This window comes from Bos javanicus, chromosome 10, assembly GCF_032452875.1.
Source record: "Bos javanicus breed banteng chromosome 10, ARS-OSU_banteng_1.0, whole genome shotgun sequence".
Classification (NCBI taxonomy): Eukaryota; Metazoa; Chordata; class Mammalia; order Artiodactyla; family Bovidae; genus Bos; species Bos javanicus.
Window position 1 is genome coordinate 82,514,303 of NC_083877.1, and position 26,134 is coordinate 82,540,436.

At 40.2% G+C, this 26,134-nt stretch overlaps 1 protein-coding gene across 17 annotated transcripts in view; it reads left to right on the forward strand.

Annotated features, from left to right (window-relative positions):
- SIPA1L1 (signal induced proliferation associated 1 like 1) overlaps positions 1 to 26,134 on the forward strand; it is a 520,024-nt gene that overhangs the window by 213,642 nt on the left and 280,248 nt on the right. For 14 of the 17 annotated variants that reach the window (XM_061429305.1, XM_061429299.1, XM_061429298.1 and 11 more), the window contains one exon: positions 8,849 to 8,909. The exons of the other annotated variants lie outside the window; for them this stretch is intronic. The gene's annotated coding sequence lies outside the window, so the exon portion shown is untranslated. The remainder of the gene's footprint in view (positions 1 to 8,848; positions 8,910 to 26,134) is intronic. 17 annotated transcript variants of the gene reach the window in all.

Here is a 26,134-nt window from a genome sequence, read left to right on the forward strand (position 1 = left end):
ATTAGGTGACTGAATTGAGCCAGCATTTGTAAGCCTATGGAATGTGATGGAAACTCTTCCCTAAAGGATTGCACTACCCTGGCAGTTGAAGTCTCAAGTATGGTGCAGATTTGTGCCCCTGCCTTCTGTCCTTGCCTTTAGGAAGATTTTTAACACCTCTGGTTTTGGGGCTCTGTTTCTCCTATACCCTGAAAACCATTCTGGAAATGGTTCAGAGGCACAGAAGGAAGGAGTCTGACCCTGAGAGTCATTAACTCCATTTCTCCTGCCCGTGTTCTTTCGTCTGTTTGAGGAATAGCAGAGGGCTCCGTCGAAAGCATTCAGGTCAGACCTGGCTTTGCATTTGAGCCCCTGTTTGTTAGTTGTGTGACCACAGGCAACGTGCTTAACCTTTTTACGCCTCAAAACTCAAATGTACAATTGAGGATGTGCTAAACCACTGTGCTTTGTGGTTTGGTGAAGCACCGTGGTGTCTGTCAAGAAACTTGCGCTCAACGTTGCAAATTCACACTAAGCACTGGAGCCAGGTCAGTACTCGAAGTTGCTGGGTGTCCCTCTGGGATCCCACCCTCCTGCCTCCTTTGGAGGGGACCACTATCCAGAATTTTATGTTCAGCACTCCCTTGCTTTTAAAAATAAGTATATCTGTACATAATATTGTAGTCCCCCCTTATCTGAAGTTTCTCTTCTTATGGTTCTAGTTACTTCTGATTGGCTGTGCTCTGAAAATATTAAATGGAAAATTCCAGAAATCAATATTAAATGGAAAATTCCATTAAATGGAGAAGTTCATCAGTTTTAAATTGTACACTGTTCTGAGTAACGTGATGAGATCTGGCGCCATCCCGCCCTGGATATGAACCATCCCTTTGTCCACCAAATCTCTGCCTGTTAAAATCACTTTGTAGTCGTTGCAGTTATGAGATTGACTCTTGTGAAATTGCAGTGCTCCTGTTAAAGGGTCCCTTATTTTACTTGATAATGGTCTCTAAAGTACAGAAATAGTGATGCTGGCAATTTGGATATGCCAGAGATGAAGGGCTTGCCTTAAGTAAAAAGGTGAAAGTTCTTGATGTAATAAGGAAAGAAATACGAATTGAAGATTTGTGGCAACCCCGTGTCAGGCATTTGCTTACTTCGAGTCTCTGTGTCATATTCTGACAATTCTCAAAATATTTCAAGGCTTCCACCAGCAAAAGGATTATGATTCCCTGAACACTTAAATGATGGTTAGCATTTTTTAGCAATATTTTTAAATTAAGCTATGGTAATACATGTGTTTTTTTTTTTTTTAGACAAATGGTATTGCACACTTAATAGACAACAGTATAGTATAGATATAACTTTTATATGCACTAGGAAACCAAAATGTATGTGATTCCTTTACTGAGATACTCAATTTATTGCAGTGGTCTGGAGCTGAATCTGCCGTATCTCCGAGATGTATCTGTATGGGGGTCAATACTGTCCATGGTTTCAGGCAGCCACTGGGGGTTGTGGAATGTGTCCCTTGAGAATAGAAAGGGACCACTGTGTGTTTTTAGCTTTGCCTGTTTGGGCTCTGTGAAAATGTTGTCTCTGAAGAGTGCTGTATCACTGCCAGTGAGTGTAGAACTCTTGGATCTCCACCCATCTTTGCTGATGGGCATGGAGTTGGGGTTACAGTTTTTGTGTGTGTGTGGGGTGTCTGGCTGGTGTAGGGTGATTTTTATCTATGATTTTTTTTCCTTTTTTGTCTATCCTAGGCTTCTCTCTTACTGGCCTTTAGAGCAAGTCTTCTGATACTGGGTCAGAGGTAGGGACAGTGTGTGACATCCCTGGAGGATGAATCCAGTAAGGAAATAGAAATTGATAGGAACCAGATATACCGTTTTATAGGAAGAGAAAGGGGAAAACCAGGACAAATCTTACAGTATTGGATTGGAATTCAGGGTGTCTGTATGAACGCAGGGTTTTCAGTAGACATGGATATAGAAAGAAATGAAGAAGCAAGTGTGTGTGCATTTAAGTGTGTGTTTTCATTCACTTAGATGACCTTGAAATAGTGATAATACAATTGCAGTATGTGCACCCTGATATTGGTTTCTAAATACCATTTTTCCCCACTAAAATGGTTGAAATTATCAGACCTAAAAAAACACTTTTTGGTAACTATCATCAAATAATTAATTTGGCCAAGAATTTTCAATGTACAGCAATCAAGTATTGGGTAAAATTTTGTTGAGAATTAAGATATATTTATACAGTCTGAAAATATCACCTCAAAAATACTTATTAATTACAAAGAGGAAAAGAGTCACTTTACAGTGGGGAAATCTGGCAGACAGCACCCTAATCAAGTAATTTAAGTTTGCACTACCAGTCAAGGGGAAAAAAAAAATGGAAATAGCATACCACCTGGTAGGGTATAAGAAGAAGGAACTCTTCTCTGGTATTCCTGCTGAAAAGTCATAACTTGAGACTAGTCATCAGGAAGTTATCAGACAAACCCAACGGAAGGGACATGCTACAAACTGGCCTGACATCCTCAAAATTGTTGAGGTCACGAAAGTCAAGGATAGTGTGAGGAATTCTCAAATGAAACAGAGTATCGAGCTTTGAAAAGTCAGTGCAGTGTGACATCCTGGATTGGATCCTTTTACTAAAATGGACACTATGGGGTGAGTGGAGCAAGTCAAGGCTGGTCTGTGGATTAGGTGACCATACTGTGGATTTGTTGACTGTACTGTTAATTTCTGGGTCCTGATGGTCGTAGTTATTGCAGGTTTGGAGGAGAATGTCCTTGTTTATAGGAATGACTCACCACACTCTGTAGGGGTGATGGACCACGATGTTCGCCGTTTACTCCCAAGTGGGCTTCCCTGGCGGCTCAGACAGTAAAGCTTCTGCCTGCAGTGCAGGAGACCCGGGTTCGATCCCTGGGTCGGAACGATCCCCTGGAGAAGGAAATGGCAGCCAACTCCATAACTCTTGTCTGGACAATCCCATGAACGGAGGAGCCTGGTGGGCTACAGTCCATAGGGTCGCCAAGAGTTGGACATGACTGAGTGACTTCACTTTCTTTCTCAAGTGGTTTAGGGAAATTAAGTTATTCTAGTCTTGCAGCCTTTAAAAAATTTTTTTTGGTAGGTTGGCCTGAGATTATTAAAGAGAAGGAAGAAGACCTCTCCTGTGAGTTTACTTTTTCAAAACTGTTAGCTTATCAAGCCAGTCATATGTAAGGCTGAAGAGATTTCCTTTCTTGTTCTGTCTAGTCTGGCAACTGCCCTTCCTGTGCGGCTTCCTGTCCTATCTCCATTTGTCTTTTGGTATTCCGGTTTGAAAATATTCACCATCATCTCCTTACTATGTTCTTTTCCCGGTTCATTATTTATTTCTCTTCACCAGGGAAAGTATGATTTGCAGAAACTTTGCACTTCACTGTGTTGCAGTTCAGTGATAATGCTGTGTTTAATTTCAACTTATTTTCTGGGTACTGTTCTTTTCTCCTCAATTCTCTGGTGAGCTGCTGAAGCTTTTTGCTGCTGCTTTTTTACTATACTGCCTCTGCCTTAGTGCTGAGCATGTTCATGTTCAGACTTTTAATAAAATGTATTAGGCTGGTTGATTGCTGTCTTAGAATTTAAGTATTCAGAAAGTATAAGCAGGTTTAGGGGAAGTTGACGAATTCAGTGCTGTACTGATCCACAATCTAGCTGTCTTATGACTGTGTATGTTAGTGGTTAGCCCCCAGAGGTTTAGGATAAAGGCCCTAGTCTAAAAATTTGTGTGGTTCTAGATAGGAGTAGGATGCTGTGGGGGAGAGTGTTTATTGTCAGAGCAGCCTTTTAGCTCAGAGAACATTCCATGTAAGTTATCTATTTGATAGAATCTGCCCTTCCTCCTTAGTACAAAGAATCACAGTGTAAGGCCTTGAATTGTGCACGCCCCCCCACCCCACCCCCGCCCCCTGCTTTCTTTGGTGGAACTAAATCCGTCATAGGGCTTGTTTTCCTTAGATAGGTTGGAGGACAGGCTTTTCTTCAGCAGTTACACTAATTTTCATATTTCTCAGAATGATCGAGGAAAAAAGCTTTTAAAACCCAGAGTGGTAGTTACCTTGCACTTAGAACACTCCCACACATACAGGCTTTTCTTCAGCATGTTTTTTTTTTTTTTTCCTTGCTGCTTTTATAGTGTAGGTGGCCTTCTTTGGATTGCTTTGACAGGAAATTGAGCAACTTTTCTTTTTTGGAATAGAATATATTTTACTGCTGAGAGAGAAAGAAAAAAAAAAGGAAATGTTTATGTTTTGAAATTTAATTATGGATTTTTGTTTGAAGGACGATTTAAATCTAGAAAAATGAAAGGAGGGCTTAAATTTTAGATTGTGCACTAATATTTCTGAACCTTCCTATTCATTTTTGGATTTTCCTTTCTTCCCTGGAGAAAGAAAGGAAGACCCCCAAATTACTTTGCTTCATAAAGCTGGAGCCATGGGTGGATGTTAATAAGTTTATCACTACTGTTCTGCTTTTGTCTGAAGCTCTCTTCCTTCCCCAGTGGTCTTTTTGTAGGGGAGGTAGGATGGGCTCTACATTGAGCTAACGGGCATCTTGAGTCTAGACTGTGTGTGAGCCCTACCTTTGGGAAAGCATGTCATTCAGCAAAGCTTCGTCATCATTTGGCTTGTTCTCGGATGCTCACGGCTGGGTGGGGAGCTCCAGATTGGAACCCTGCCTCTGGCACACATTCTGCCTGGACCCCTGGACCCTCTGGTGCTTTGAGATACGAATATCAGTCTACCCACCAGCTATCCAGGTGCTTGCTGCCTGGGGTGATTTGGGTGAGTTTAATTGAGTAGTTCCTTGATAGCACTGGGGACTCAGGGGAAGAAATCAGACTGTAATTAGAACTTATGGAAATGTTGTCCAGTTGGAATGCAGTAATTCTGGTGGAATCTTTCTAAGTGTGTTTGGAAATCACCTCCTTTCACTTGAGTTTGAGGTTGGCATGTTTGTTCATGTAGCTAAGTAGGTTGTAAGTGTCAGGTATGTTTTGTTTATGTAATTAGCTGGTTATAGCTTATTAATTAAGATAAAAAACAGTACATATTTCAAATATTTCAGGCTTCCTTTCCCATTCTGTAGGTGCAATTTGTAGGGCAGGCACGTAAAAACTGCAATTTTTATTATCTGGGGTATCTCATGCTCAGAATATTCTTTATAGGTTCTTTTTCCCACAGTCTTTGTCTGATGTTTATACCACTGGTTACGGTAGGGTAGGAAGGACCCGTTGCAGGGTTTTCTGGAACTCTGTTCTGCTGTATTATGTAAGATCATAGTGCCGGGACATGGTAAGCCCTCAGCGAGTGTTGTTTTGAATGCAGTTAACATAAGTTTTGAAGTCCCTTTATATTTGTCGGAATGAGTGATGGGAGTCCAAGATGACAGGTTTGGAAGAGGAACTTACCACCTTGTCTTCAACAGGAATTGGAAATATCTGTGAGTGAAATTAAGTTTTGATTCTTCTTATTCTTCTAGTCTTCCACTTTATATGTTTAGGAACAGGGTTTGGAAATTAACCCAGTTTGAAATAGTGTTCACTTCCCCAAACATTAAAAAACAGATTTCTTGGAAGCTCTTTTGGACATGTATAGTCTGACTTATTTTAACATTTTTAGAAATAAGTATGTACATGTACTGCCTTATCCCTGGTGGCTCATACTGTAAAGAATCTCCCTGTAATGTAAGAGATGAAGGTTCGATCCCTGAGTCGGGAAGATCCCCTGGAGAAGGGAATGGTTACCCACCCTAGTATTCCTGCCTGGAGAATCCCATGGACAGAGGAGCCTGGTGGACTACAATCCATGGGGTTGCAAAGAGTCAGACACAACTAAGTGATTAACACTTTTCACTTTTTTCACTGTGGGTTTTAATGTTGGGCATGTTAAAGTGCTGCATTCAATGTGCCAGCAAATTTGGAAAACTCAGCAGTGGCCACAGGACCGGAAAAGGTCAGTTTTCATTCCAATCCCAAAGAAAGGCAATGCTCAAGAATGTTCAAACTACCACACAACTGTACTCATCTCATATGCTTGGAAAGTAAGGCTCAAAATTCTTCAAGCTAGGCTTTAACAGTATGTGAATTGAGAACTCCCAGATGTTCAAACTGGATTTAGAAAGGCCAGAAGAACCAGAGATCAAATTCCTAACATACATTGGATCATAGAAAAAGCAAGAGAATTCCAGAAAAATATCAACTTCTGCTTCATTGACTACCCTAAAGCCTTTGACTGTGTGGATCACAACAAACTCTGGAAAATTCTTCAAGAGATGAGAATACCAGATCACCATACCTGCCTCCTGACAAACCTGTATGAAGGTCAAGAACCAACAGTTAGAACTAGACGTGGAACAACAGACTTGTTCCAAATTGGGAAAGGAGAATGTCAAGGCTGTATATTGTCACTCTGCTTATTTAGCTTCTATTGCAGAGTATATCATGTGAAATGCTGGGCTAGATGAATCACAAGCAAGAATCAAGATTGCAGGGAGAAATATCAATAACCTCAGATACACAGATCACACCACCCTTATGGCAGAAAGTGAAGAAGAACAAAAGAGCCTCTTGATGAAAGTGAAAGAGGAGAGTGAAAAAGCTGTCTTAAAACTCAACATTAAAAAAATGAAGATCATGGCATCTGGTCCCATCACCTCATGGCAAATAGATTGGCAAACAATGGAAACAGTGACAGACTTTATTTTCTTGGGCTCCAAAATCACTGCAGATGGTGACTGAAGCCATGAAATTAAAATATGCTTACTCCCTAGAAGAAAAGCTATGACCAACCTAGACAGCATATTAAAAAGCAGAGACATTACTTTGCTGACAAAGGTCCATCTAGTCAAAGCTATGGTTTTCCAGTCGTTATATATGGATGGGAGAGTTGGACCATAAAGAAGGCTAAGCACCAAAGTTTTGATGCTTTTGAACTGTGGTGTTGGAGAAGACTGTTGAGAATCCTTTGGACTGCAAAGAGATCCATCCAGTCCATCCTGAAGGAAATCAACCCTGAATATTCATTGGAAGGACTGATGATGAAACTGAGACTCCAATATTTTGGCCACCTGATGGGAAGAGCTTAATCCTTAGAAAAGATCCTGATGCCGGCCATTGGGTCGCAAAGAGTCAGACACGACTGAGCAGCTGAACAACAGCAATGTATGTCTGATGCCTGCAGCCACAGGAGATGTCTTGTGATTCTGGTACAGTTTATATATAACTTACATGAAATGACCAGTGAGAGGGTTATGGAATTTCTAAATCATCAGAGTATTTGGTTGCTTTGGAACAGATTTCTCTATCTCATCACTGTTGGCATTTTGGGCTGATTAAGTGTACTGTCCTGAACCTTATAGATTGTTGAGCAGCATCCCTGGCTTCTACCGATTAAATCCAGTAGTATATATCCCCTTCCTCTGTTGTGACAGCCAAAAATATTTTCAGACATTGCAGGATGTCCCTCAGGATATGGAACTGCCCCTTGTAGAGACCCACTAGGCAAGTCTATCACCAGCTACATCAAAATCACCTTGTGGGGGGCACTTCTTAATCATACAGTTTCCGGGATTTCTCTGCAGACTCCCTGATCAGATTATGTGGGGTGAGGTCCTGGACTGGCAATCTACGTAGAGGTTGAATAGCCAGGTTTAAGAATTTGTTATGTAAAATGACAAAAAGGAACTTATTTACAATACAGAAAGAAAACAGAAAGAGACTCTCAGGCTTAGAAAATGAATTTATGGGTTGCTGGGGTGGGGCACGGGGGATAGATGGTTAGGGAGTTTGGGATCAGATCAGATCAGATCAGTCGCTCAGTCGTGTCCGACTCTTTGCGACCCCATGAATTGCAGCACGCCAGGCCTCCCCGTCCATCACCAACTCCCGGAGTTCACTCAGACTCACGTCCATCGAGTCAGTGATGCCATCCAGCCATCTCGTCCTCTGTCATCCCCCTCTCCTCCTGCCCCCAATCCCTCCCAGCATCAGGGTCTTTTCCAATGAGTCAACTCTTCGCATGAGGTGGCCAAAGTACTGGAGTTGCAGCTTTAGCATCATTCCTTCCAAAGAAATCCCAGGGCTGATCTCCTTCAGAATGGACTGGTTGGATCTCCTTGCAGTCCAAGGGACTCTCAAGAGTCTTCTCCAACACCGCAGTTCAAAAGCATCGATTCTTTGGCACTCAGCCTTCTTCACAGTCCAACTCTCACATCCATACATGACCACAGGAAAAACGACTAGACGGACCTTTGTTGGCAAAGTAATGTCTCTGCTTTTTAATATGCTGTCTAGGTTGGTCATAACTTTCCTTCCAAGGAGTAAGCGTCTTTTGGTCATGTACAAATCGCTGTATTTAAAAAGGATAACTAACAAGGACCTGTTGTATAGCACATGGAACTCTCTCTTCTCAATGTTAATGCGACAGCGTGGAAAGGAGAGGAGTTTGCGGGAGAATGAATACATGTGTGTGTGTGGCTGGGTCCCTTCACTGTTTGCCTGAAACCATCACAGCATGGTTAATCGATTATACCCCAATTTTGTGGTGTATAAATGTAAATTTTATATTATACAATATAAAAAGTTCAAGAAAAGGAATGTTGTGTAAATAGAATTGGCTATTGGTTGGCTTAAATTTAGATATGTTGACTGCACATAAAGAGATTACAAATTAAAGAGGGTTTTAGAGGGAAAGTATAACATTTCACAGCTATGACTTGATTGGTAGCTGTGATTTCCCCCTTTATTACTATTTTCAAAATTTGAGAATAATCTGATCATACTGAAGTTCATAATTATTTTACTCTAGGTTTTGTGAGAATACCTCAAGTTGGAGTTGGAAGGAAGATTTACCACGACTCATGAATCAGGTGAGTTGGTAGATTAGTTACAAAGGATCATTGAACTCAGAGTTTATTGTTAGAAAACCTGCCACTTACAGCAAACTTTTGATTTGGTAAATGTGGATTGTATGTCTTTCCCCACTGTCATTTCCTCCTTTGGTAGCTGAGAGGCAGAAACGGGGAAGACAGGAGACTCTTGTGCAGTTTTTAGTCATTAATTTCTGAAGTCAACATTTTCATCATTATAGAGTAAATTATTTTTCCGGCAACTTAGTAATATTTTTGTTACATGACTATTTTCATTCCATCAGCATTTCAGAACATCTCTGTTTCTTAAAATTTGACGGGAGGTTGTACCCTAACCTGCGTCTAAATAAGAATCATGTTAACCCCGATGCGTTAGTTTATCATTTGGAACACCAAGCTCCTGAAAAATTAAGAGATGGCTGGATGATCTGTTGGATTGACATTTGCCATTGATTCAGAGTGATTGCATTTGTTTACTGCTGGCTAGAGACCCAGTTCTATCCTGGGCTTATCCCAATGTTTAGTGGATATTTTTCGAATGCTTTATTCAGTTGTCAAGGGACATTCTCATTGAACAAAATAACAGTTTAATTTGATAGAAAGAGACTTTTCTGTAGGCTGAAATGCTGTAATATGCTAAGCTCCTAAATTCAGATAAAACAAGTGATTTGGCATTAGGTAGGCTGTTTTGGTTTTGTTACTTTGTACTTAACCCTGCTCTTAGCCAGACCCTGAAACAATGAGTTTGGAATTTTTTTACCAGCTGCTTTGTCATAGCAAATTGCCTAAGGAGCCAGCTCTTCTGGATTACTGCATTCTATGAAGGACGGTCAAGGTTATCTGAGCATCTCACCTCTGCAAACCTTTGTGCAGAGCTGAGGGCTTCTTTTCAGATGCCCGCTGGGTAATTGGAGCACTGATTTCAAAGTGGCTTGCTATTTCTGACCTTCCTCAAATTTCAGTAAGAGAAAGGGGAAAATGATTATCTCTAAAAATGTTTTTCAAGTACATTAGGACACTTTCCTGTTAGCATTGATTTGACCATTCCCAGAATCATTCTGTAAGAGGTGGGACTCCAAAAAAGATTTTTAAATCTCTGTGATTTTTAACTGTTTGAAGAGCTCGAGTTTTTGTTTTTTTTTAATCAGTAACACAACTGAAAAACTACTTTTGGGATTGTAGCTCTTTGGAACCATCAAAAACTGCTGAATGGTGAAGCAAACAGCCTGCAGGGTTGCTCCATGTAGGGAGCTGTAGCTCATGTACTTTGCCAAGGACAAAAAAAAAATCAGTGCATGTTGTTGAGTGCCCTCTGGTTCTCGCCTCAATCTTGGAAGTTCTTTTTCAAGATTTACTTTTTTTCCCTCCTCAGTACCTGTGTACTTTGGAAATGTGCACCTTCAGTGCACTCCCTGTATGTCTTAAAGTATTTGAAACACTCTTAAATAAGGATCAATTCCTGGTTGGTACACTTGAATATGACAGCTAGTGAAAGTATTAAGTTTGAGAGTTACTGTGAGGCCAAGCTTGTGTAGCTTTTATGGTGGAGCAGCCACACCTGCCTTTTGATTTCAGTTGAATTTTTAATGGTGGTAATATCTGATGATGCTGGTACAGGACATCTGTTAGGTGAGGTGGGAGAGTCTTCGCTTATGCATTCATACATGCTGGAGCTGCTCAGACGGCAGAGGGGAAGGAGCCATGATGGAACAGTTCTGCAGACCTACTGGTGGCCTGACGGTGGCTTTCGAAATCCATACTCCTTTCTTAATTTCTATTTAAGGAATATCCAAACCATTCCCTTTCTGCAAGGTAAAAATCCAAGAAGGCAAAAAATACCCAAGAAAACCCAAACTCACAATACCTTGTATTTTATATGTGGTCCTGTATGTATCTTGGAGAAGGAAAATGGCAACCCACTCCAGTATTCTTGCCTGGAGAGAATCCCGTGGACAGAGGAGCCTGGCAGGCTGCAGTCTATGGGGTTACAAGAGTCGGATACTACTTGGGACTAAACCACCACCATGTATATCTTATTAAGTGCATCATTTTTATACTTTTTATTTATGTTTTGAGTAGTGTTGTTCTGAAATATAACTGAGAAAGCATACTTTTTTCCTTTCCTTAAATTAAAAAAAAATGCTGTGTTTTTTTTAAATACCCAATGAGAAACAGTAATGTTAATCTAAAGTGATGTCTGACTAAATTACGTGCTTTACACTAAAAACATTTGAAACATTCGAATAATTTCCTCCAGTATATTTTTCTTTGGATTTTTCCATTCTTGTATGGACTTGTTATTTACTCATAGCTAAGTGAGGTATTACTTACATTTTTTCCCTTTGTTGCAGTGTGGTTATTGGATGCTAGGCTTCTGCTTTTCATGAGAGAATAACTAAGGAAGTTTTTTAAAACTAATTGTATTTATTTATTTTTAGTTGTGCCGGGTCTTCACTGTTGCAGGGGCTTTTCTCTCGCAGTGAGCAGGGGCTACTACTCTCCCGTCACGGTGCATGGACTTCTCACTGCAGTGGCTTCTTTCGTTGTGGAGCAGAGGCTCTCGGGTGCCTGGGCTTCGGTAGTTGCAGCACGTGGGGCTCAGTGGTTACAGGCTCAATGGACGTGGCACACAGGCCCAGTTGCTCCATGGCATGTGGGATCCTCCCATATCAGAGATCAGACTTATGTCTTCTGCATTGGGCAGGTTCTTTACCACTGAACCACCAGGGAAGCCCCTGAGAAAATTTTATAAAGCTCTCCACTTCTTTTTTTTTTTTCTTCAAAATAAAAAAGAAGAACACTGGTCACATTTACTTTGACTAATAGCTTGAGGATATAAAACACAAAAGTAAAGACATCCATTTTGTTGTTTTATGGGAAGTCCCAACCACTTAGAAAGTGTAAAAAGGAAAGAAAAAAAAAATTAGTGTATTCTCCTAGACTTTCCTTGGTGTTCTGTGGAGTGGTAGCAAGAAATCTAATAATCAAAAGGCCTTACATTGGTCATCAGGATGATAGACTGTCGATAGCAGATTCACACATGAGTTAAGAAATGGAAGCTGGGAAAACATTTTCTCCCTGGCTATCTTGTAGATTCCCGTCTCATCCACTGATGCACCCTGTTTTCTCATTATTTCAACAAATTATGTCTACCTTAAAACATGAGAGAACTGCTCTTCATATCCAGTACAGTTTCCTCTTTAAACATAGCCCAGTGACAGACAGTAGATTAACTAAAAACAGGAGTTTGAATATATTATTGCAAAGAAGAGCTCAAATATTTACCTGAGTAGATTGGTTAGATTCTGAGGCTCATCCTGAACTGGAGTTTCAAAATGGGATTGAGGGTACAAAAGGGAATAAATATTTTCAAATATATACCAGCTTAAATTTTATATTTAAAATCTTTTATCTTTTTCTGAATTTTTACTTCATATTGGAGTATGTGCATGCATGCTTATCACTTCAGTCATGTCCAAGTCTTTGTGACCTCATGATCACCTGCCCCACCAGGCCCATCTGTCCATGGGATTCTCCAGGCAAGGATACTGGAATGGTTTTCCATGCCCTCAATCCCAAACTCCTAATTGATCCGTCCCCCATACCTCTCCCTTTTAGTAACCATAGGTTTGTTTTTTAAGTCTGTGAGTCTGCTTCTGTTTTGTAAACAAGTCATTTGTATCATTTTTTTAGATTTTTTTCAGAGAAATACTGGCTGAAATTTTATTAACTAAAAGTGAATGTTGCTCAGTCATGTCCGACTCTTTGTGACCCCATGAATTGTACAGCCTATGGAATTCTCCAGGCCAGAATACTGGAGTGGGTAGCCTTTCCCTTCTCCAGGGGATCTTCCCAACTCAGGCATCGAACCCAGGTCTCCCGCATTGCAGGCGGATTCTTTACCAGCTGAGCCACCACGGAAGCCCATTAACTAAAAGCTAAGTATAATGTAATATGAAGGTAATAAAAATTTAGAGTAGCATAAGAATGAGTGCAGAGTTTTCCTTTTATCTTTGCTGCTAAGTCGCTTCAGTCGTGTCCGACTCTGTGCGACCCCATAGACGGTAGCCCACCAGGCTCCCCCGTCCTTGGGATTCTCCAGGCAAGAACACTGGAGTGGGTTGCCATTTCCTTCTCCAATGCATGAAAGTGAAAAGTGAAAGTGAAGTTGTTCAGTCGTGTCCTACTCTTCACGACCCCATGGACTGCAGCCTACCAGGCTCCTCCGTCCATGGGATTTTCCAGGCAAGAGTACTGGAGTGGGATGCCATTGCCAGAATTCTCCACCTTTTATCTTCGGCCATGACTAATTTGACTTGAATTTTGTATGCCCAGGGATCACTTCAACATTATTTGATTATGCTAATTTGTTGTTTAAAGGCTTCTTCTTTGTTCTTAAAAAAGAAAACATTTTAACAGCCTGTAGAACTGTTGAGTGACCCCTTCACATTTGCTAATCCTAGTATCACCTTTTTCTTTTCAGTCTGAAAAAGTTTTCGCTGAATTCTTAACCTTTATCTTTAGAACCTGAGAATACAGTTTCCACATCTAATAGAGCATTGCCTCTTCTGAATTCATTCTAGGGATGAATAGAACACATGAGAACAGGAATTAAGTTATCTTTGGTGCTGTGTCTTATTTATTAGTACCTGCTCATATTCTGGAGGCCCTGGATTTGTATGGATTCGATTCTGTATGATTATACCATGTTACCCACTTTGTTGACTGTCTAATAAATTAAAATTTGCTCATAAAGTAGATTTGAGTTTCTTACATAAGGAATCAGAGAATAGAGAAGCAAGAACACGAACTGTGTGTGAGCGTGAGTGGAGGTTAGGGTAGGAAGTATGCAGAGCTCTGCTCTGCTCCTGCCTCCCCTTCCAGCCTTGAAAACTAGGGGTGAGAGCATTCTTGAACACCTGGCTTCTGGGAGTGGATCACAGGATGGAATGGGAGGTGAAGCTTGGGGAGAGCTTGCACCTGCCATTTCTTCATGATGCCCTGATGCTTCTCAAAGGGCTTTGGAAACTCTTAGGTGGTGGAGTCTTAATTTAAAACCTGGGCTTTGTTTTAATGTTGTCAGGGAAGCCTGGTGTGCTGCCGTCCATGGGGTCGCAAAGAGTCGGACACGACTGAGTGACTGAACTGAAGAATCTTTTAGATATAAAAGGAAATTGTAAATGTCTTACCAGTGTTTGAGTGGCTATTGTCAAAATCCCATGACAGCCAAATTCAGATCATATCGCAGGTGAAGTCTTATGTGTAGCAATATCCAGTAATGCTGTGCTTTGGTACTCCCTCTCCTGGGAGAAGAACTTTATTATGTCTTTTTGAAAATGGCTTTTAAGCATTGAAGGCTTGAAGAACCACCATGTTCTGTGCAGTTCACATCTGCATAGAACATGTGAGTTTCTAGTGAGTCTGTGAGAGGTTTCGGTGTACAGTCCTTCCAAATAACATCAGCCTTTTCAGAGTAGGGGATGTTTGTCAAACTGTTGTTTGTCTCTGCACACGGCTAGCTCTGTGTTCTTCCCGTAATGGTTTCCTTAATGAAAATGGACTGATCAGTGCTCTGGAGGAGTCTTCAGTAGGTAAATAATGAATGGTTGCTCAAAAACTAATAGACTTTGATTTTTTTTTTCATAGAGTCATTAAAAAAAAAATCTAACTCAATTCAGTGACTGACTGCTTTCTGCTACCGACTGATGTTTTTCTCCCCGGTCAGTTGGAAAATAAATGGTTTGAGAAATGGACCAGGTAACATTTGATGGGTATAGGGACCTCTGGGCGTGTTCTGACCTTAAAGCGTTCGTGGTTACAAGCAGTAGGATATTTATTCTACTGCTGTTGCCACTTGTTTTCTCTCTGAATTTATTAGTGGAAAAGTTAATTAAGTGTGTACCTATTTAATGCCTAATATATAGAGAGAGCTTTTTGCTTAGTGTTGACCAGGAAAAAAATATGAAAAAAAAAAAAAGAAATGCTTCTTGTTTTTCTGGAGGGGGAGATAAGATACAATTAAAAATTGTCATACTAAATAATCAAATGTAATTAGGCCTTTAGTGGAAGTATACGTAAAATGCATTTAGGTGTCAGCAGAGGGAGAATTAAAATCCACAAAGGTGGCATTATTAGAACTGAGCATTGAGAGACCTATCCATCTTTCCATCCATCCATCTACCATCTGTCAATATATCTCCCAAAAGAGTAATATTTGTTTCTTCAAATAATCAAAGTAATTCATATTTACTGTGTAAAATCTGGATGTTCGTAAAAGGCCCAGATGTCAAAGTAAAAATCACCCAGTTCCCACCAGCTCACCCAGCTGCTTCCACCAGAGACAGCTATGCTGCTGCTGCTGCTAAGTCGCTTCAGTCGTGTCCGACTCTGTGCGACCCCATAGACGGCAGCCCACCAGGCTCCCCCGTCCCTGGGATTCTCCAGGCAAGAACACTGGAGTGGGTTGCCATTTCCTTCTCCAATGCATGAAAGTGAAAAGGGAAAGTGAAGTCACTCAGTCGTGTCCGACTCTTCGTGACCCCATGGACTGCAGCCCACCAGGCTCCCCCGTCCATGGGATTTTCCAGGCAAGAGTACTGGAGTGGGGTGCCATTGCCTTCTCCGAGAGACAGCTATACCTGCAAGCATTTTCACTTTTTATTTGTGAGCTTTTTCAAACATTCACAAAAATAGGACAGCACAGCAAGCCCCCATGTGCCCATCAGTCTAGCTTCAACAAGTACAGGCCTCTTACCTTTCTTGTTCATTTATCTTCTTCCTGTTTTATGGTTTGAAAACTTTTTGTTTGTGTGTGTGTGTTAAAGCACAGACCGAGTATTATACCATTCAACCTATATCGCTAAGTATTTTTTAACAGAAAATGACTTTAAAGTGAGTCACAATATCATTTCCCTTAATGAAATGAGTGATTATGATTTAATATTATTTGTGTCTAGTTTGTCCTGGAGTCCATGTTCACCTTCTCCTTTGTCTCAAAATTGTCATTTTACAGTTTGTTGGAATCAGGATCCAAACTTGATGAATGCATTGCATCTGTCACTTTAAAGACTTTCTTAATCTGTAACGTTTTCCCTTCTCTCCTTCTTGTTCGTGTGATTTATTGTAGAGGAAACTGGGTCATTTGCTTTTTAGGATTGCTAGCATTTTAAGAATTTTCTTTCATTTTTGTCCTATGTGACTGTACGTTTTAAAAGCAAAGTTGGAATAATGTTTTGCATGCTGTTTTTAACGATAATATAAGGATGACATTTTGTTATTTTTTATTCCGTGATTATTTTTTCTTTTCTGTTAAATCTTATGGCATTAAAATAACTAAAAATGAGAAAGATGCATTTGATTGTATTTAAAGTAAATCTTACTTCGATTATATGTAGTTTTACAACAAATTGGTTATTTCTCTTTTTCCTTCCCCACGCCCCCCTTTCTCCCTGCCTCCATCTTTCCTCACTTTAGCAGCAGTTACAGATAGATATAACGGTGAGGTGGTTCCCTAAATTTAGAGCCATTTTATTTTCCCTGAGGAATAGAAATGCATGGTTGTATAAATGAGATGGTTCACTGACAGGGTCGCAAATAAAGGAAGTAAATGGTGCCCATGCAAGGCCCTGATTTTCTGGGGAGTCCCTACCAGAGGGGGACCCTCTTCGTTGTCAGTGTAAGCTGATCTTTATTAAAAGTTAGGTTTGCATTCTCACATTAATGTTCGTCACTGGTGGGAAAGGATTCTTAGTGGTTAAACGGGAGCATGACTGTTTTCATTTAGTGATGTTAACACATAATTTTGTCGTTGCTATATTAGGTCCTTTTTTGGTTACTGTCAAAAGTTTTTAGGCTGGAAAAAGAATATGTTTACAGGCTCCACCAGTGATAATGTGTTACACCAGCTGAAGCTTCTTGCGGCCATTAAGTTGACAGAGTCTTCTGTTCTTCATCAGATAAAACCCCAGCTTCATTTATGGACGTTGTGGTTGCTCCTGGTAGTTTGTCGTCTTTTATACTTGATTAGATTTTAATTTAGCAGTGTTTGCAGAGATATCTGCAGCACAGAGATATTGTGCCTTATTCTGTAATCCTGCTATTTGATAACCCAGTGACATCCTTGCAAGGTGTTTTTTAAAATTAACTTTAATAAAAGTAATACATGAGTTTATAAGATTTACTCCCTGTCTCCTCTTGCTGGTTCCCCAGAGGCAAACACTTTGTTGATTTGGTATTTATAATATAAATATATTTTGTGTTTTAAAACTTCACATTGACATGTTTCAGGGATCTGTCCGTGCTCGTTGAAATAAATCTAGTTCATCGTTTTAAACTGCTGCTTAGGTTATATGGACTAGTCATGGGAAAATACCATAGTTTTTCTGCCATTTTCCTATTGCTGATCTTCTATATTGTTACCAGTAGTTTCTGAATACACATAAGGTTGCAAAGAATATCCTTGTCCTTGGCACTGCGTACGTGGGCATATGTTTCTCTAGGCAGTTGTCAGGTCATGGGGTATTGTAATAGATACTCCCAAATTGTTTTACTACCAGAGTGGCTCCCATCAGTAGAGAGGGTTTCATCTAAATATGTGTTCTTTAATTTCACATATTTATCTGGAGAAATGGGATGGGGCAGGGGCTAAATTTGAAGAGCTGACTTAACTTACAAATAAGTAGACCTCATTAACTTCTAAATTTGGTTATGAAGTTTTAAGGCTAGTTTTATTTGTTGGACTCTCTTGCTGCCAGATGTGAATTTATACATACGGAATTGTGCAGTTAAATAACAACAGGTAAATTGTCATAATGGCTGTTGAGCTTTTGTGTAGAAATAAGAGTTCATTTTAGAATCTGCATTGAGGGCTATCTTCAGTGCTTCTGAGGATGGATGGCTCCTTCATCCGTACAGCTCACCCCTGTTCTAACCGCTAAGGAATGTGTTGAATGTTCAGGGTAACACCTACCTCGTTATGGACTCTGCAGGAATGCATAATTAAACGAGAGCCACTGCTGTCACAGGAAGACGTACCATTCTTTGTCCTGTGGTTTCCCTTGAAGGACTTCTTAAGGACACTCTTCAAAGTAAAGAACGTTCTATGCCCTTTCCTTTCCTTTGTCTGGCATGACAGGGAAGATAAGATACAGTTCCTTTATTCCTTTGCTCTCTTAAGAATACAGTCATTATTTTATTAGGTGGTTATGTTCAGGAACTCGGAGTTTTTAAGTCAGTTTTAATATTGTTGTTTAGTCGCTAAGTCATGTCTGACTTTTTGCGACCCCATGGGCTACATATATAGCCTGCCAGGCTCCTCTGCCCATGGGATTTCCCAGGCAAGAATACTGGAGCAGGTTTTCATTTCCTTCCTGCTCCAGGGGATCTTCCTGATTCAGGGACTGAACTCATGGCTTCTGCACTGGCAGGCAGATTCTTTACCGCTGAGCCACCTGGGAAGCCCGTCTTAGTATCATGCCCCCTCTTTCTCCACAGTAGTTATCATGCATATTCTTTTTAATGTCTAAAAAAACTGTGTAACCAGAGGTCCCATTGGGATGCTGAGCCTCTCTCTCTTCATCTATCAAATGGGCTCCTAAGACATGCACCTCGAAGGGTTATAGGGTGTTCGGTGCCAGCGCAGTGCCTCCGAGGAAGTGAGCGGTCCAAATCCCGTGGTCTGCCCTTCCCCTGAAACATATAGGAAACCAAGCCTCAGAGTGTGAAGTGACATACATTCTCCCCTTCAGTTTGACTTAATGACTAAGATAATCTCTGCCGCACATCACGTCACACTGTGTCTCTGCTTCTTGAGAAAGTACAGTGGTAGCTCCTACACACATCTTTCTTCTTGCCTGGCATTTCCTTTTCTTCTCTCCACCTGTCAGGCATCTTTCCTTCTGAGGGAGGCTGTTCTGGCTCACCTGACATGGATATTATCTCATGTCCTCATCCCCTGAGATGTGTCTTTCACTGTGGACATTTGAGCTCATTTGAAGGTTTCTTGGAAAACTCTTCTCTCTCCCCATATTATTTAGAAAGCACCCGTACTGTAAATGCTGGTTATTTAGGGGGAAATAACTGCTTTAGAAGACAGCTATATTTGTTAGCAGCACAATGTTATTTCTGTGTTTTGAAAGGGAAAATTTCAATGGAAAGAGATAAGCACTCAGTGTGCATTAAACCATGCTTTTATCACGTTGCTGCTGCTCACAGACCTCTGTTCTACCTTTTACACTATCATCTTTCAGCCCAGTCAGTTGGAACTAAGGATTATGTTAAATAAACAAGAACAAAACTCTCCTCTGATCAATCGTGTATCATTGCCTATGGATAAGTTTGCCTGTGACTTTCCTCCAGTGTTCCCATCTTTTTTCTGTGCTGTAAAAAGTGGTCAACAAAATAAAAGTAAAATGAAAAGATCAAGTAGAAATATGCACCTGTAAGGATAGCTTGCAGATGTTATATGTGGACTAACCAGTACATAAAAGTGCACGTGAAACCCAAGTTAGAAACTTTTTTAGTCTTGAATATGAATGAAAGCACAATTCAGTGAATGTTTCATTGTGCAGCATACATATTTTAATTTCATTTCAACAAGTTGAATAAATCCTTTTCTCCTTGACTTGAGAACTGCTCATATGTGACGCTGGCTCATATGTAGGCCACTCTGGAAATAGGGAGAAAGTAATGTGGGTAAGCTTCTCCCAGTGCACAGACCAAATGGGTCTGTTGATGTGTGAGTTTGTGTGAAAAGACGGCAGTGCCTTAGTTTATATTTGGGGTATGAAGGAAAAGAGGTCTGATAGAATTTGAGATCCAGCAGGAGCCTTAACTGTCATCTGTGCATTTTTGTACCTTACAAAACAGGTATTCACAGAGATCAGTGTCTGCCCCACGTTTTACTGCTTTATGGTGTGGTGTGTAGACTTAAGGCTCTGAGTTGGTGGAAATGGAACAGCACTACTGATGCTTTGGGGACAAATTCATTAGCATTTCTTCACCCATTCAAGGACCTCAGAATATTTCCTAAGTCATTTGTCTTTTGTGTTTTGAATGTTTGGAAAATTAGATGTTGATGAGGTTGGAGGCTAGGATGTTTTTCTTTGGACACTCTTAAAAAAATTTTATTGAAGTATAGTTGATTTACAGTGTTATATTAATGTCTTCTGTACAGAAAAGTGATTCAGTTTTTTATATGTGTGTGTTCATATATATATGTATGTGTGTGTTCATATATATATATGTATGTGTGTATATATATATTCTTTTCCACTATGGTTGTGATAGAGTATTGACTGTATTTCCCTGTGCTGCACAGCAGGACCTTGTTGTTTATCCAGCCATTGTGTATAGTAGTTTACTTCTGCTAACCCCAAACTTCCATTCCTCTCCCCTCCCTCTTGGCAACCACAAGTTTGTTCTCTATATATGAATCTATTTTTATTTTGTAGATATGTTGATTTCTCTTGTATTTTTGATTCCACATATAAGTGATACCATATGGCATTTTGCTTTTTCTTTCTGACTTCATTTAGTATGATAATCTCTAGGTCCATTTGTGTTGCTGTAAATGGCATTATTTCATTGTTTTTGATGGCTGAGTAATATTCCAGTGTGTGTGTGTATGTGTGCGCACGTGTGCGTGTATGTACATACATTTTTCTCTGGATATATGCCCAGTAGTGGGATTACTTGATCATATGGCAACCCTATTTTTAGTTTTTTGAGGAACCTCCATACAGTTTTCCATAGTACCTGCACCAATTTACATTGCCACCAACAGTGTAAATAAGTGATATTTTTCTCTGAAAAGCATTTCATGGCCATTGTGGAAAACATTTTTGAGAATCCAAGGGTGTTTCACCTTTTCAAGTCTTGACATTAATTATGCCTAACTTTTGCCGTAAGGGCTTCATTTTGTCTTTATAGTCCCTGCAGCTCCAGCACAGAGCAAAATGTTTAGGAAGTGAGGTTGGAGGGTCATTTGTCTAACACGCCTCCATGTTCCTGCCCAGATCGCCAGTGAGAAGCACTTCACCCATCTCTGCTCCTTGCTTCTCTTTTCCATATCGTTATAAACTAAGGATCAGAGGAAACTCCTAGAACTGTTTGGATATTTGAAATACAAAATTCCATACTAATGAGAAGTTGAGCATAATTATTTCAGTCTCATTGGTTGAACTCTTACCATGTGGCAAATACTCTCCAAATTCCTTGAGGACAGAGCTGAGCTGGCTTGGCCTCCACCTTTAAGGACCTAAAACCTAGCAGGTGAGGCAGGTATGTATTTAGGTACAGTAATGGAAATATTAGAAGTGTTGAAGCAATACATGTACCCTTGGTGTTTCTCATTAGCAGTATGTAGAAGGATATGAATGCCATGAATGATGAAAGTACAATCACAAAGTAATTAGGTTTTTTAAAATTAAATCTTATGTTTCAAATAATTATTACATGCCCATAGAGTAAAATCCAAAAGGTTACACAGTGAAGCTAAAGTGTGTAGATTTTATTTGGATTTCATCAGTTTTTCTGCTGATGTCCTTTTTCTCTTCCAGGATCCAATCCAGAAATGTCATATTGCATTTAGTATGTATGCTTTTTAAAGTTTGAAGTGAAGTTGCTCAGTTGTGTCCGACTCTTTGTGACCTCGGACTGTAGCCTACCAGGCTCCTCTGTCCATGGCGTTTTCCAGGCAAGAGTTCTGGAGTGGTTTTCCATTTCCTTCTCCAGGGGATCTTCCCATCCCAGGGATCGAACCCAGGTCTCCTGCATTGTAGGTGGATGCTTTACTATCTGAGCCACCAGGGAAGATACTGTACTGTGCTTTCATTCTGTTTCATTCCAGTTTATGATTGTAGTTTATTATCCAGTCTCTTATTAATGGATTTGAAGTTTCTCTGACCTTTTAACATTGTTAACAGTGCTGCTGTGGCTTTCCTTGAACCTTTAAGTGAATAGGTTTATGTAGAGGAGCTTCTGGGTTAAAGAATGTTGTTGTTCAGTTGCTAAACCATGTCCAACTCTTTGCGACTCCATGAACTGCATTTGCAGCATTCCAGGTTTCCCTCCGTTACTGTCTCCTGAAGTTTGCTCAAACTCATATCCATTGAGTCAGTGATGCCATCCAACCATCACATCCTGTGTTGTCCCCTTCTCCTCTTGCCCTCAGTCTTTCCCAGCATCAGGGTCTTTTCCAATGAGTCAGCTCTTCTCCTCAGGTGGCCAAAGTATTGGGGCTTCAGCTTCAGCCTCAGTCCTTCTAGTGAATATTCAGGGTTGATTTCCTTTAGGATTGACTGGTTTAATCTCCTTGCTGTCCAAGGGACTCTCAAGTCTTCTTCAACACCACAGTTCAAAAGCATCAATTCTTCGGCACTCAGATTTCTTCACGGTCCAACTCTCACATCCATACATGACCACTGGAGAAACCATAGCCTTGACTAGATGGACCTTTGTTGGCAAAGTAATGTCTCTGCTTTTTAATATGCTGTCTAGGTTGGTCATAACTTTTCTTCCAAGGAGCAAGCGCCTTTTAATTTCATGGCTACAGTCACCATCTGCACTGATTTGGGAGCCCCCAAAAATAAAGTCACTGCAGATGGTGACAGCAGAGACATCCGTCTAGTCAAGGCTATGATGCTTTTGAACCGTGGTGTTGGAGAAGACTCTTGAGAGTCCCATGGACCGCAAGGAGATCCAACTAGTCCATTCTGAAGGAGATCAGCCCTGGGATTTCTTGGGAAGGAATGATGCTAAAGCTGAAACTCCAGTACTTTGGCCACCTCCTACGAAGAGTTGACTCATTGGAAAAGACTCTGATGCTGGGAGAGATTGGGGGCAGGAGGAAAAGGGGACGACAAAGGATGAGATGGCTGGATGGGATCACCGACTCCATGGACATGAGTTTGAGTGAACTCCGGGAGTTGGTGATGGACAGGGAGGCCTGGCGTGCTGCAATTCACGGGGTCACAAAGAGCCAGACACGACTGAGTGACTGAAGTGAACTGAACTGAAAAAATAAAGTCAGCTACTGTTTCCAGTGTTTCCCCATATATTTGCCATGAAGTGATGGGACCAGATGCCATGATCTTAGTTTTCTGAATGTTGCGTTTTAAGCCAACTTTTTCACTCTTCTCTTTCACTTTCATCAAGATACTCTTCAGTTCTTCTTCACTTTCTGCCATAAGGGTGGTGTCATCTGCGTATCTGAGGTTATTGATATTACTCCTGGCAATTTTGATTCCAGCTTGTGCTTCATCCTGCCCAGTGTTTCTTATAATGTACTCTGCATATAAATTAGATAAGCAGGGTGACAATATACAGCCTTGATGTAATCCTTTCCCAATTTGGAACCAGTCTGTTGTTCCATGTCCAGTTCTAACTGTTGCTTCCTGACCTGCATACAGATTTCTCAGGAGGCAGGTCAGGTGTTCTGGTATTCCCATCTTATTAAGAATATTTCACAGTTTGTTGTGTTCCACCCAGTCAAAGGCTTTAGTGTAGTAAATGAAGCAGAGTAGATGTTTTTTGGAGATTGAAGAATATGAATCCTTATACTGGTGTTGGAGAAGGCAATGGCACCCCACTCTAGTACGCTTGCCTGGAAAATCCCATGGATGGAGGAGCCTGATAGGCTCCAGTCCATGGGGTTGCTAAGAGCTGGGCACGACTGAGCGACTTCACTTTCACTTTTCACTTTCATGCATTGGAGAAGGAAATGGCAACCCACCCCAGTGTTCTTGCCTGGAGAATCCCAGGGACAGAGGAGCCTAGTGGGCTGCCCTCTATGGGGTCGCACAGAGTCAGACACGACTGAGGCGACTTAGCAGCAGCAGTAGCAGCAGCAGCAGCATACTGGTGTAGCCACTGTGGAAGACAGTATGGAGTTTCCTCAAAAAACTGAAAATACAACTACTCCATGAGCCAGCAGTCCCACTTACTGGTATCTATTGGAAGAAAGCAAAAACAGTAATTTGAAAAAAATGTATATGCACCCCTGTGTTCATCGCATTGTTATTTACAGTAGGCAAGAGATGGAAACAACCTAAGTGTTCATCAATAGATGAATGGATAAAGAAGATATGGTATAGATATACAATGGACTGTTCGTTACTCAACCATGGAAAGATGAAACTTTGCCATTTGCCATAACGTGGATGGGTCTTAAGGGCATTATGCTAAGTGAAATAATTCAAAGACAAATACCTCATGCTTTAACTTATATGTGAAATCTAAAACACAAAACAAAACAAAAAAACCAAAACAAAATCCAGACTCATAGAGAGCAGATTGGTAGTTGTCAGAGGGGAGGGGATTTGGGTCGGGCAGATTGGGTAAAGGAAGTCAAGAGGCACAAGCTTCTGTGTATAAAATAAGTCATGGGAATGTGATGTACAGCATAGAGTATGGTCAGTAATACTGTATTAACTTAGTGTGGTGACAGATGGTAAGTAAACCTTTTGTGGGGATTATCTCATAATAAATACAAATGTCGAATGACTATGTTGTACACGTGTGACGAATATAATATTGTATGTCAACTATAATTCAGTTTAAAAAAAACCAAATGCCATTCAGCTAAAAAGGGACCCTGCCAAGAATAGAAAGCAAAAAAAAAGCATTACCATCTGTGACACATTTATGTCTTTTTGGTATAAAATTATTTCCCCCACTAAAAGCCACCTCAACACTTAAGAATGTGTATCGTCACATCTTTGATAAGTATTCCTAAACTATCCTCCATAGACATAGGAATTTACATTCCCATCGGCAATGTATGCCTGCCTTCCTCTTTCCTCTTTCTGGGAGTGTGTGAATAAACCTTCTGATCCTTGTCAGTTTCATAGCTGAACAAGGGGATCTCGTTGTGGCTTTCCTGTGAGTTTTTCTCGTTATACATGAGGTTACACATACTGTTGGGTATTTAAGAGTGGTTTTCCTTTCTGTGAATTGACTCTTGTGATCTTTTGCCCATTTATCTAATGAGATAAACTCTTTATTTAAAAAAAGAAATTAGCTCTTTGTGATAGGACCTGCTGATTTTTTTCCCCTGGGTTTATATTTTGTCATTTATTGTAGCTTTTCCATGTGGCAAACTTATTACTTTTGGATAATCAAAATTTATTTATCTTTTATTTTATGGGTTTTGGATTTCATGTCCTACTTAGAAGGGTTTTATACTCTCAAAGAGGATAAACAATATCTCCTGGTTTCTTTTAATAAATTGTAATTTTCTGAATGTTCACATTTTTTGATCAATTTGGGGGGAGTTGTTATGAGTTGATATCCCATTCTCTTGTCTGTACCATTTATTCAGCAATTTATCCTTTTTGCCTTGATTTTGAATGTCACGTTTTATCCTATATCAAACTCTTTGAAGTATTTTTAGAATTTTTATTTTATCCTTGGTTTTATGGTCTATTCATGAACCAGCTTCACACTTTCGTTACATATTTATAACATATTTTACTATCTGGCAAGAATTAAAGCTGGTTTCCTTTATTACTCTGTTTTTCTTAATTACTCTCATTATTCTTGCTCATTTATTTTCCCATATGAACCTTAAGACTCAGATTCTGAACTTTCATTTGTGGTAAATTTACACATTCATTTAGATTTTTCTAAAGCATTGATCCTCTAGGAATTTTTTGGTATAGCGCAAGTATTTCTTGTCGTCTTCATTTTTTCAGTTGAAGTAAAATTGACATATGACGTATTACTTTCAAGTGTACAACATAATGATTTGACATTTACATACATTGCAAAATTATCACCACAATATGTATGGTTAATGCCTGTTACCATACATAGTTACATTTTTTTTTCTCTTGTGATGAGGACTTTGAGGATCTGCTCTCTTAGCAACTTCCAGGTTTGTAATATAGTGTTATTAACTGTAGTTGCCATGTTGTACGTTCCATCCCCTTTACTTACTTATTTTATAAATAGATGTTTGTATCTTTTGACCCTCTTCCCCCATATCACTGTCCCCTTAGCCCCTACCTCTGGCAACCACCGATCTGTTCTCCGTACTTATGAGCTTGGCATGTTTGTTTCTGTCTTACATTCCACGTATAACTGAGATGATACGTTATTTGTCTTTCTCTGACTGACTTCACTTAGCACGATGCTCTCAAGGTCCATCCGTTTTGCTGCCAATGGCAGTATTTTGTTTTCTATGGCAGATTAATATTACACACACACACACATGCCTCATCATCTTT